Source organism: Gavialis gangeticus, unplaced genomic scaffold, assembly GCF_001723915.1.
Source record: "Gavialis gangeticus isolate Ggan-Ray unplaced genomic scaffold, GavGan_comp1, whole genome shotgun sequence".
NCBI lineage: Eukaryota > Metazoa > Chordata > Crocodylia > Gavialidae > Gavialis > Gavialis gangeticus.
In genome coordinates this window covers 12,684,430-12,693,630 of record NW_017729034.1, presented here as the reverse complement: position 1 = coordinate 12,693,630, position 9,201 = coordinate 12,684,430, and the positions used below count along the sequence as shown (strand labels likewise).

At 45.3% G+C, this 9,201-nt stretch overlaps 1 protein-coding gene across 1 annotated transcript in view; it reads left to right on the top strand.

The window, feature by feature from the left end:
* Positions 1-9,201, top strand: part of SPAG17 (sperm associated antigen 17) — a 469,533-nt gene that overhangs the window by 336,342 nt on the left and 123,990 nt on the right. The gene's annotated exons all lie outside the window — the stretch shown is intronic.

Genomic DNA, 9,201 nt, shown 5'->3' with positions numbered 1-9,201 from the left:
AGACTAACGGGCCTATAGTTTCCTGGGTCCTCTTTCCTCCTTTTTTGAAGATGGGGACCACATTGCCCCTTTTCCAGTCATCTGGCACCTCACCAGAGCACTACGAATGCTTGTCAAGCTGTGCCAGGGGTCCTGCAATGACCTCTGCCAATTTCCTAAGCACTCTGGTGTGGAGATCATCAGGATCTGCTGATTTGAGCATGTCTGGTCCCTTCAGGAGTTCCCTGACTAGGTCCTCCCTGACCCTGGACCTGCCTGTGCCTCCCTTGGGTCCGTCTGGAATCCCAGTGTGGGGGATGTCCCTGGCCCTGCTCAGAAAAATGGAAGCAAAGAATCTGTTAAAGAGATTATCTTTGTCATCTGATGCTACCACCAGATTACCAAGCATGTCCTGCAGAGGCCTCACATTACTTGGTACCTTCTTTTTACCCCCTATGTATTTAAAAAAGGACTTCTTGTTATCTTTGATCCGGGTCGCTAGTCCCAGTTCCATCTCTGCCTTAGGCTTCCTAACAGCCCCCCTACAATCTCAAGCCAAGGTGGTATAATCCTTCTTGGTGATGGCCCCTCTCTTCCATTGGGTGTACACCTCCTTTTTGGCTTTGAGACATTTGTGGATGCTTTTGATAAGCCATGGGGGCTTTTGAGCACTCTTGGCCCCTTTGATCCATGTGGGGATTGTCAGCCTTTGGGCATGAAGGATCATCTCCTTAAGGAACGACCACTCTTCTTGGACTCCCAACTCCCCTCACCTCCCCTTCAGGACCTCAGTGCCTCCCCAACTAGACTTCTTACCTCATTGAAATCCACCATCCTGAAGTCCAGGGCTGCTGCCTTCCTGCAGGCCTTTGACACCCTGCACTGGATGGTAAATTCCAGTAGGCAATAATCGCTATCGCCCAGGTGGTTGAGCACCCACAGTCCCCTCACCAAGTTGTTGCCTGTGGCCAGGACCAGGTCCAACAAGGCATTTCCCCTGGTGGGACTGTGCACCTCCTGGGTTAGGCGGAGGTCCTGTAACTCAGCTAGGAACCTATGTGAGGTTCCCAGCAGATGTCCAGGTAGTTTAGGTCACCCCTGATGACCACATCCCTTGACTTAACTGCCTCTGCAAGCTGACCTGAGAATTCCCGGTCCAGCTCTTCTCCCTGGTTGGGTGGTCTGTAGTAGACCCCCACCGGTAGGTCCCTTTCCCCCCAACCCCCTTGTATTCTGACCCAGAGCACCTCAGTCTGCCCTACCTCAAACCCAGTGCTGTTTGCTGAGGATGTGTACTGCTCTTTGACATAGAGCTCAACACCCCCACCTTTCCTCCCTGTTCTATCCCACCTGTACCCCTTTACCACCCAGTCATGTGTTGGATCCCACCAAGTTTCAATGAGCCCCACTATGTCTGGGTTTGTGTTAGCTAGCAGGAGGGCAAGTTCCTCCTGTTTGTTCCCCATACTACGAGCATTATTGTAGAGGCATTTAAGGCCTCCTGAGGGTGCATGCACCTCCCCCCCAACCCCTGGACTGTCTGGGCCCCTGTCTCTAAGAATTTTTCTCTATCATTTTACTTACCCCTACTTGGCCTAATTAGGACTTAAACTCCAAGCTCCCACATAGTAGGCAGAAACTCTACCACACTGCCACCAGTGCTGGTCAGGCTACTGCATAGGATCATCAATAGGTCCTAATATAACTCACTGGTGCAGCCAACCCTTCTATTAGGATGGTCTTAAATCCCAAATCATCAAAGTTGTAGTCTCCATTTCCCAACTGATGCACACCCTAACAACTGCTTCCTCCAGATATAAGCTTCAGGGCTTTCTCTGGGTTTCTGCATTTCCATAAAGTACAACCAGGATACTATCCGAGCACCTAAAAGTGCAGTCAAAATTCTCCTAGTCTACCAGTATGTCATCTCCAACTGGTTATCCATAATCCAAGGATGCCTTAATCCCTGACCAGTCCTCTGAATTACAACTAGCTTGAGCTACATCTTGACAATCAGGAATAGTCCATCCCATCTGATCCAAACACTGAAACCCACTGAATTGCTGTATCCTTGTTCAACGGACCTAAATTCATAGCTGCTGCTCTTACCTGTTACGGAGCTAATGGAGCAGTAACAGTGACAGTCTTTTCTACCCTGTGCTGCTACTGATCTGATGCATTACCATCTCCTACTCCCCCCACAGCTGGAGCTTGTTCCATCTTTATAATCTGCTGTGTCACTACTGGAGCCATAGGACACTGTTCCATCTTTTTCTTCACATCATGCAACTCCTTCCTCAAAGGAACATAAGGACTTAAAGCTTTTGCATCTTCAGGTAGATCCCTACCTTCATTAGGGTCCAGGGACTCTGGATCCAACCAAACGTTTTCATCCCAGTTACCAGGTTGCCTTAAACCAGCTGTGACAGCCACCACAACTCCCCACTTCTCCTGCAACTGAGCCTGAAGGCTATAAATCACCTCTCAACAATGTGACTGAATACCATTAGTATTTCCAACAGTTCTATGTTTATGAAAGGGTTAATCCTGATTTATACCCACATTCTCCATGAACTGATAGCACCACTGTCCACCAGATGGTGCTTAGGGATCATTAAAGCAAGGTTAACCCTTAAATGGAATGTGAAATACAAACACAGAGAACTCAGTATCCTAAAATCAAAGTCAAACTTTATTAGTATTATCTTAGCAGTTTCTGTATTCAGAGAGAGAAAAGCACTTAGTACAATGATCTCACCCCATCCCAGATGTTACTTTGCTCAACAGGAAAGACAGCCACTCAGTTCCTGAAGCAAAGGGTGCGTCGTTGGCTGAGGCGGTCCAGACAGTTGTTGAAAGCTGGATTCATGATGACAATGATGATGACAACACACACTTAACTTTCTTGCTCCCTCTTTTATGCTTTTCTTTAACTTGACTCCTTTGATGACTCCTTGCTTTCAGATTGGTCTCTCTGCTGTCAACATATTGTCCATAATTTATCCTGTCAGCATATTCCTTTGTTCAACAGACCCATCACGAGCACACCTCTTAATTTGGCCTTTTTCCACTGTCTTTCTTTGGGCATTGTCCATTGGTTTCCTTTATCACCTTTCATTGACATATCCAATCATTTCATTCCTCCGATTGAGCTGGTTAGTGCCACATTCAGTTACTTTGAGCTAGTAACAAAACTATCACTATGTTGTGTTGGAAAAACTTCTCAAAGTGATAGAAAAGAAAAGAAACATCATGCAAGCAAACTCAAGGCTATAAGCTGCTTGCAAAAGGCAAAGCCAACTGATATTGCAAACACCAGCAAAATTTAAAGTTCGGTTAACAATGAGACTATACAGAACTTTAGGCTGAATATAAAAGAAAACTTAAAATAATACTCTAATTCACCACTCTATAAACTGGTGCAACTTTAAAGCATAAAATATGGCAAGCTGTCCTAACACTCCGGTTTTTCTTTTTTACCCACTCTGAGGGCCTGGATACACTAACAAGTTAATCTGAGGTAACTACCCATGCACATACTCTTACCCTGTAGGAAATGTACAGTAGTTCACCTCATTTTCACTGAACATGTACACAAGCAGTAACTTCAAAGTAGGCAACATGCCACAAGTTCACACCCTGTCTTACCTCACAGTAACTTCTTCACATAGCCATACCTAAAATCAGACAGCTGAAATCCAGTCAGTCCCAAACCCCTGCATTTACATTCAGTTTAATCTATTCTATTCTTTTCTAGGTGTCAGGAGTCAGGGCAGAAGCAGACTAAATTGCCCAAGTTGGCCTTGGTTCCTGAGTGGGCCTAGCTGCTTGCTTATAAGCAGCAGTGTTTTAGTGCTGAGCAGACTACTCAACTGGGAAGATGCCTCTTTGTCTAGCCTGAGGTTCTGATGCCTTGTTCTTAGTTTCCTAGTTCCTCACTGAGGATTGTTCTCATCAGTCCTCCCTGTAGGAGGAAAGGGCCTGAACAGGAACCACCATATCATGGAAGTAAATGTGTGACTGAGACAATGGTGTCGATGTGAAGACTTGGATTATTTGACAATGGACAGATGTTTTATGGAGGAGGACTATTATCAAGAGATGGGATCCCTCTGACTAGAACTAGAAAGAGCCTCTTTGGGCATCATTTGCCCAACCTAGTAAGGAGGGACATCACATACCACCAAATTTGCACTGAGGAGAACACCCATGATTGCCACCTCACAAATCTCAAAATAGCTTTCACTCAACAAGGACACTTCCCCAGAGAGATAGATTGCACTTTTGAAAGAGCCACCCAGATATCATGTGAAGAACTGCTGCAGTACAGAAGGAAAACCCCCATGAATCGCACTGCACTGGTTGTGACATATCACCCCTCCCTAAAATCGATATGGATAATCCTCAGACAATTGCAACCCATACTAAAAGACCCAATTCTTAAGGAGATCTTCCCAGAGCTACCCATCCTAGCCTTCAAACAAGCACTGAACCTCACTAACTTCATCACCAGAAGCAAACTTCCTACAGGCCAAAACCATGGATCTAGACTGTGCCATGACAAGAACTTTAAAACCTGCCAACACATCTCCATAACCCCCACAATTACTACACCCCAAAACAGAACCATCAGCATTTCTGGATCTTACAGCTGCAGCTCTAGAAATGTAATATATCTCATCCAATGCACCAAATGCCCTGATGAAAAATACATAGGAGAGACCAAACAACAACTGTGCACCAGAATGAACACACACTGGAGATCTATCAAAGATGAAACTATCCAATTACCTGTAGGGGCACATTTCTCACACAAAAACCACACTCTCTCCAATCTCTGAGTTCTAATTGTCAAAGGTAGGGATGCACTGATAGAGATTTTTGGGGCTGATGCCGATAGCTGATTTTTAAGGAGGTATATCAATCAATACTGATCTGATATCCAATACCAGCCTGGCAGCTTGAAAGACCTATACCCCTGATGCAATGTTAAATGCACATGTAGACATGCCTAGCAAGAACTTGCAGGGACTAAATCAGGACAACAAAGATACAGAATGACCTGTATCTGGTGAGGGAGGTTAAAAACAACAAGAAGAGGTTTTATAAGCATGTTGGCCAGAAAAAAAGACCAAGGAAGCTGTGGGTCCACTGTTAAATAGCCACGATGAATTCTGAACAGAAGATGCAAAGAAGGTGGAGGTGCTCCAAAACTATTTTGCTTCAATCTTCACCAAAAAAAAAAAAAATAGATTTAAATCAGTTAGCTAAACAAGAATTATTTAAATAAGGAAGGGGACAATTTTAAGGATGAGATAAGAAATGAAACAGTGATTTGGGTGGGTTTGAATAAATTCAAGTCAGTAGTGCCTATTGAACTTTACCCCAGGACACCAAAGAAACTGGCAGGGGAGATCTTGGGCCCCTTGACAATAATACCTATATTGTCTTGGGTGATGGGCAAAAGGGTAAAAAAAGGCAAAAAGGAGGGTCTGAAGAACTATAGATGGTTTAGCTTCACCTCAATACTGGGGAAGTTATGGAGCATATCATAAGGATGGACATTTGCAAATATCTGGAGAAGGAAGGCTGATCATGAGTAGCCAGTATGGATTTACTATGAGGAAACTGTGCCAAACCTGTTCTCCTTGTTTGACAAGGTTACTAGATGGATGGATGAATGTAAGTCTGTGGATGTATACCTGGACCTCAGCAAGGCTCTTAATAAAGTCCCATCTGACCTTCTCATACATAGATTGGAAAAATATGGGCTAGACAAAACTACTACAGGGTGGATGGACAACTAGCTCAATTGCTGCAAGCAAAGGGCAATTATAAATGGAGCCAAGTTGGAATGACAGAAGGCTTGAAGTGAAGTCCCACAGAGGTTTCAACCAGGGCAGTCATCCTTGTGGGTAGAGTCAGGAATGGGACCAGGGATTGCAGAAGTGGGGGTCAGAAGCCCTGAGTCAGGAGCCAAATGCCAAGCCAGGACTAGAATCCAGGAATCAGAAGCCTAGTTAGCAAATCCAAACCATAGTCCATATGGTAACATCCAAGAGCAGAGCCAGCTGGGATCAGGAGCCAGGAAACAGGTCCATAGAGAAATCCAAAGCCAAAATCCAAAAGCAAGCAAAAAGGGTCAGGAAACAAGAAAACCAGAGACATTGCCAGGACAGGAACTACTCAGGTACTGGAGACTATTAGGTTGTGTAACAGGGCTGAGGTGCTGGAAGAGTTCCTTACAAGCAGCCCCAGAACCAATTAGAGGAAAGGACTGGGGTCATCTGGCCTCAATTAATTTAAGTGCAACTGACCTAGTTATAAGAGCTGCAGGGCAGGAGTCTGACTAAGTCTTACACAGCTAACCCAGTTACCCAGGCTGCAGGGCAAGAGCCTTACAACCTTTATATTAATGTTTTGGATGCTGGAATGGAGAGCTTCTTGAGCACGTTTGCAGACATCACAAAACTGGGAAGGATTGCCAACACACTGGAGGACAGGGGCATAATTCAGAAGGATCTTGACAGATTGGAAAGCTGAACTGGAGCTAACAGGATGAAGATTAATGCTAGTAAATTCAAGGTGCTACACCTCAAGAAGAAAAATCAAAAACACAAATACAAAATGGGTGACGTGGTTGAATGGAGCACCATGGAGGAGGATCTGAGAGTCTCAGGCTTTATACAGACATTCAGAGTTTCCTGGGAGAGTCACTGCAGGACTCAAGGGCAGCCTCCTAATTGTTATCAAAAGAAGATCAGGGTGTGGCAGGTGAGACAGAAAGAGGGTTATATGGAGGACCTGGAGTGTGGGCAGGACTCGGGTGGCCCCATGGGGTGCTAGAGCCATCCTCAGGGCCCATCCTTTCACAGGCTGCCATAAAGTAGAGGTGGAACACCTTTTCTCTCTTGCTGCAGAGGACAGGGTACAGATGGCTTGCAGCAATATATGTTGAGATTGGATATCAGGAGAACTTTTTCATTGTTCAAATGGTGAGGCAGTGCCTAGGGAAGTTGTGGAATCTCCATCATTGGAGGTGTTCAAGAAGAAGCCTTACTGAGAGTGCAGGTATAAACCAACCCAATGCACAGGAAGACCAGCAAGTATGGTAGAAGGCCAGCCTGGCTTAGCAGGGAACTCTTCAGTAAACTAAATCACAAAAAGGAAGTTTATAAGAAGTGGAAACTTTGACAAAAAAACAGGGAGGAGTATAAGAGCATTGCTCTGGCATGCAGGGATGAAAGCAAAAGCACAGTTGGAGTTGCAGTTAGCAAGGGATTTGAAGGGTACTGAACGGGTGAGGCAACCTTGTGACAGAGGATGCAGAAAAGGCTGAAGTGCTTAACGTCTTCTTTGTCTCAGTCTTCACAGGTAAGGTCAGCTCCCAGACTACTGCACCAGGCAGCACAGTTTGAGGAGGAGGTGAGCTGCTAACAGTGGTGAAAAAACAGGTTAGGGACTATTTAGAAAAGCTGGGTATATACAAGTCCATGGGGCCAGACAGGATGCATCCAAGGATGCTGAGGTAGTTGGCCGATGAGATTACAGAGTGTATGGCCATTATCTTGTAAAACCCATGGTGATCAGAAGTCCTGGATGATTGGAAAAAGGCAAACATAGTGCATACTTAAGAAAGGGAAAAGGAGGATCCAGGGAACTACAGACCAGTCAGCCTCACCTCAGTCTCTGGAAAAATCATGGAGCTGATCCTCAAGGAATCCATTTCTAAGCACTTGGAGAAGAAGGTGATTAGGAACAGTCAGCATGGATTCACCAGGGGCAAGGCATGCCTGACCAACCTGATTGCCTTCTATGATGAGATGACTGGCTCTGCGGAGGTGGGGAGACCAGTGGATGTGGTAAAGCTTGATTTTAGCAAGGCTTTTGATACAGTCTCCCACAACATTCTCTCAGGCAAGCTAATGAAGTATGGGCTAGATGAATGGACTGTAAGGTGGATAGAAAACTGGCTGGAGCATCAAGGTCAGAGAGTAGTAATCAATGGCTCAATGTCTAGTTGGCAGCCGGTATCAAGTGGAGTGTCCCAGGGGTCGGTCCCAGAGCTGGTTTTGTCCAATGTCTTCACCAACAACCTGGAAGATGGCATAGTGTACACCCTCAGCATGTTTGCAGATGACACCAAGCTGGAGGGAGTAGTAGATACACTGAAGGGTAAGGCTAGGATTCAGTGTGACCTAGACAAATTGGAGGATTGGACCAAAAGAAATCTCATGAGATTCAACGAGGAAAAGTCCAAAGTCCTGCACTGGGGGTGAAATAATCCCATGCACCAGTACAGGCTGGGGGCTGGCTGGCTGGGCAGCAGCTCTGCAGAAAAGGACCAAGTGTAAACTAAATATAAGCTAAGAGTGTGCCCTTATTCCAAAGAAGGGTAACAGCATACTGAACTTCACCAGTAGGAGTGTTACCAGCAAGTTAAGGGAAGTGATTATCCCCCTCTATTCAGCACTGGTGAGGCCACATCTAGAGTATGTGCATGTTCAGTTTTGGGCCCTCCACTACAGAAAGGATGTGGACAAATTGGAGAGTCCAGTGGAGGGCAACAAAATGGTGAGGGATCTGGGGGACATGATAAGAGGAGACTGAGAGGGGATTTAATAGCAGCTTTAAACTACCTGAAGGGAGGTTCAAAAGAGGATGGAGCTAGACTGTTTTCAGTGGTGGCAGATGACAGAACAAGGTGCAATGGTCTCAAGTTGCAGCAAGGGAAATTTAGGTTAGATATTAGGGAAAATGTTCTCACTAGAAGGGTAGTAAAATATTGGAACACGTTATACAGAGAGATAATGGAATCTCCATCCTTGGAAGATTTTAAGACCCAGCTAGACAAAGCTTTGCCTGGAATGATTTAGTTGGGGATGGTCCTGCCTTGAGTATGGGGTTGGACTAGATGACCTCCTGAGGTCCCTTCCAACCATAATTTTCTATGATTCTATGATTTCTAACTATAGTTATGGATGCCCTTGGTCTTGGCTTGTTTCCCTTATGTCTGTTCCTGATTCCTCTGGGTTGTGACCCTCTAGGTCAAGACCCAGTCACCTATGTCCCTGTCATACCCCAGACACCAGACAGTTTCCAATGTTTCAGTTATCTTCAGACAAAGGGGCATCTAATTATGCCATCATTTAGCCTAGGTGGAATGTGCCTGGCACAGCTATACAAAAAACTAGAACTCTTAGTTCCAAAATGATACCTTTT